The sequence below is a fragment of the Lagenorhynchus albirostris genome, chromosome 18, assembly GCF_949774975.1.
Source record: "Lagenorhynchus albirostris chromosome 18, mLagAlb1.1, whole genome shotgun sequence".
Classification (NCBI taxonomy): domain Eukaryota; kingdom Metazoa; phylum Chordata; class Mammalia; order Artiodactyla; family Delphinidae; genus Lagenorhynchus; species Lagenorhynchus albirostris.
Genome location: NC_083112.1, coordinates 22,340,277 through 22,344,549, shown reverse-complemented (window position 1 = coordinate 22,344,549; position 4,273 = coordinate 22,340,277).

The window sequence follows — 4,273 nt, the reverse complement described above, 5'->3', positions numbered from 1 at the left end:
GATGGCGGGGTTCTCCTGCGTGAACGCCAACCATAACCATCAGAAAATTCGGGTGGGTGGGGCTGTCCTGGGCGAGTGGCTTGGTCTGTGGAGCGGCCACGAGTACAGCCACGTGCCCTTCTGCTCCCACTTCACTGGGATCTGCATACCCCGTGGACCTGGTGGGTGGTGGGTGCAGAGGGCAGTGGGAACTCCAGGGGGAGAAGAAACATTTCTGGAGCTGTGGGCAGACATTGGAGAGCCAGCCCTTTACAGTGGCCGCAGCAGTTACCATGGAGAACTCTGAGGAGGTTGCTGAAGGCCTCTGGAAGCAGCCCTTGCAATGTTCTTCCTTTACTGACCTCTCATTACAGGCCACATAAGTGAGTATTCATTCTTAAGCTTTCTCTTCTTCAGCTTATGCGACATGAACCCTGTTGTTTTTGCTCCTTTTACCCTGAGTAACCTCTGTTGGCCTCCTCTGTAGACACCTGTTTTCCTCTCTCCATTTACTCATTAACCATGGTCATAAAAGCCGTGGTTACAACTCCTGCCTTCCTTTTCCTCTCTTTTCTGAGATGTTCCTCCATTTTCTTGGTTTGAGCTACAAGTTGTCTAGAGAAGATACAACTGGGATTCAGCAAAGGCAGAGAGAAAGCTAGCGTGTGTTGATATGTTGAGTTTTGCTATGACCTCGAAGGCCCTGGTGCCAGGCATATATGGTGCCTCAGTCCATCCTACAGTAACCCTGCAAGGGAAGTGTGTCATTACCCTTTGTTCTTTTGTACACTCGTTCCTTTTGTCTGAAGATCTTTTTCTTCCTCCCTCCTCTCATCTTCCAAATTTCTACTCATTTTCAAAACCCAGTTCAATTACCATTTCCTCTGCGGCATCTCTCTTCACTCCCCAGGCCCCTTTAATCTCTTTGTCTGAATTCCATGGCCCTAACGTCATCCTTCTGTTAGATCAGTTATCACATTACATGCACAGCACGGTTTTCAAACTTCCCTACTCCCCAAAGTTGTCTTTGGGGTGCTAGAGAACAAGATGGGGTCCTGTCTGGCTCGATATCCTAATATCACGATACCTAACACATAGGCAGGTGCTTAAGAAATATTCATTTATCGTCTGCTAGCTAGCCTTTGTCAGCTCCATGCATCATCTCAAGCAGCCCTCACAGTAACCCTGTGAGGTAGGTCATTATCCCCACTTCACAGATGAGGGGAGTGAGGTTTAGTGAAGTTGAGTAAGTTGCTAAGATCCACGCAGGCAGAATCGGGACATGAACCAATGGGAACTGAAGCCAGGGTCCACGCTCTGCCACGCAGTCACTCCCTGGCTGTGGTGACACCTGCAGCTGTCGCTTGACGGTGAAGAGAGAGGAACGCTCATCAAGGGCACTGGCGCAACCCAATGCTGAATGAAGCATGCACGAGTTTATGAATTAATGGACAACGGAGCAAATGAATGAGTCCATGCCTATCAGTCTTTCATGTGGTCCAGCCTAAGTCCTGCTCATCCAACCTCCCCCGTCGCTCTGCCCTTTCTTCCCATAATGAGCCTTCATCTCCTCCCTGCCCGGTTTCATGCTGACTACCTACAACACCTTCTTGGTGAGTCCCTCAGCCCACAGCCTCCTTCCTCCTCTGCCCTGACCCCAGCCATTCTACATACAACTTCTGAAAAGTAATTCTCAAGCCTTGTTGTTGGATTCACACTCAAGGATTGATTTCAGCTTCTGACCCACTGTTAAGTAAAACCGAGGTCCTCAAGGCTGACTATAAGCGTCATTTCCCTTCATGTATCCATCATTTCAAAAATTAAATTTTATTTGATTGAAGTATAGTCGATTTACAACATATCCATCATTTTAAACCAAGCAATTTTGTTTACTGCCCCTGGTCCACAATGTGCCTGCTTCGCTTCCAGAACTTTGCCCGAGCCATACTTCTGGGAATACAGAGATTAAAGCTTCAGTCCCTGCAGTTCACAGATTAGTGGAAAGACGGCTGAAAGAGCAATTACAAGGCACTATAATTGTGGGAGGCCGTTCAGAGGAAAGCCCGGTTGCTATGGCAGCACATAGGACGTCCTCCCGCCACATCTGCAGTAATCTCATCTCTCAGCTCCCTCACCAGCTCCACTCACCTCTCGCAGGGCGCTTGCTATGCCTGCCCTTTCACTTGGTCCCTACAGGTCCTCTTCCTCTCATTTGCAATCGGATTGTTCTACTTTTTTCTGTACTTTTATTTTTAAAGATTGTTTTGATGTGGGCCATTTTTAAGTCTTTACTGAATTTGTTACAATATTGCTTCTGTTTTATGTTTTGGTTTTTTGGCTGCAAGGCATGTGGCATCTTAGCTCCCCGACCAAGGATCAAACCCACACCCCCTGCATTGGAAGGCGAAGTCTTAACCACTGGACCGCCAGGGGAGTCCCTATCTGTACTTTTTGATTCATCTGCAATATATCTATATATATTTTTTTTTTCTTTGAACTTTGCCTCCTCAGCTGATGAACTATAATGAGAGAGGTGAGGATAAAAGAAGGCAAGCCACAGGAAGGGTGGCTGCCTTCTCAAGGAGAACATCTCCCAGTGATGAAGAACAATGTAAGTGAAAGGCATGGATGAGTTTTGCTGCACTCACCCCAGCCGTCTCCTTTGGTGGTAGGGGGTGTGCCCTGAAGTGAAAGGGTCAAGATGTAACTCAACCCTGATCTACTAGACTTCCAACAACCTTTTGGGGACCCCCTAAAACGGCAGCTCACAGATGACAGACTGCTGTTTCCATACAGCTGAACTGATCTTGGAGGATATAAGACACGCCCTTGGAACTCTCAGAGAGGCTTGAGGGGTGAGGACTGAAAGAAACCCCAAGGCCCCATGGGGGACACAGCTGAGCAAACAAAATTTGATCCTAGAGGTTGACAGCCTCATTTGTGTCCAAGGCTAATGAACCTGGGGAACATTCACACATACTCCAGTCGTGGCTCTGTAATGATTTACCAATCGACTAAGGGGAAACGGGCTCTCCTCGAGACGATCCCAGGAAAAACAGAACAGCCAGCAAGGCTCAGCCTGGCCTGGCTGGTGCCACAAGCTTCCCCACCATCCTGCCAGGAAAACTCTGGCATTCCAGCATCTGGATCCGAAACACTTGGTTGACATGGAAACATGTCAACAACATCTACGGGAGTTCCCTGGTGATCCAGCGGTTAGGACTCCGTGCTTGCCCTGTGGGGGGCACAGGTTCGATCCCTGGTCGGGGCACTAAGATCCCACAAGCTGCGCGGCGTGACCGAAAAAAAAAAAATCTACGTTTCAGCTTTCTCGCTCTCAGGTCTGGCGTGTTCCTCTCTGGCTCCAACCCCCTTTGCCTCCAGCCTTCCAAAATCACATTTCTCCACTTCAGTCACCTGCCCTTTGAACCAGCCAGGAAGTCTCTGCCTCCCTCACAGTCCTGAGGAGTGGGTGCTGGGAGTTGGGCTGCGATGGGTGCCTCGCCCGGCTCTGCCGTCCTAGGGGCTCAACGCCATCAGGCTTGGGAGCCTGGCGAAGCTCCCTTGCCACAGGGGATTTCATTTTATGTCAGCATTTTCACCGGCTGAGGGGGTGGCAGAGAGAAGAGAACCATGGAAAGAAAAGAACACACCACAAATCACTGAACTCAACAAAGCTTTGAAGTAAAGATGCAGAGATTTGGTAAAAAGCCAGAAATCTAAATACTGGGCTGTGCTTATGAAGTTTGCTTATGCGTAGACTTAAGCAAACAGATCCCCCATCTCCTTGACAACCAGAACACAAGCATGTTTTACCTGCATTATCTACTCTCTTTGACGAAGCCAGGGCATAATTAATGGAGAAAGAAAACCCAAAAGCATAGGTGCTGGGTGAAAGAGTTCACGTCTCTTAGACAATGTTTATCTCTCATTCCTCTCTGCTGGGAGTTCACCTACACAAACTTATTAACATCTCACCTGTCGAATTGGTCAGCCATGCCTTCTACTTGCTGGTGGAAAGCTAATATACCTTCGCCTCTCCCTATCAGTCAACATTATTTAGGAGACGGATAAGAAAATTTGCTTGAAAGGTTGTTCTGGAAAGTTCTATGTATAGAGACACACCTAGGTGGCCACGGACACTATCTATAAATAGCCTCTTTTGTGTGGGAGGGGTAGGGCCATGTTGTCACCATCCTGAACAAAGAAGAGAGGCCTTCCTCCTTCTTGGAAGGACGGACCCCACACACGTTTGCTCTCTCGGTATGCAAGACAAGCCATGTCAGTTCCAGGG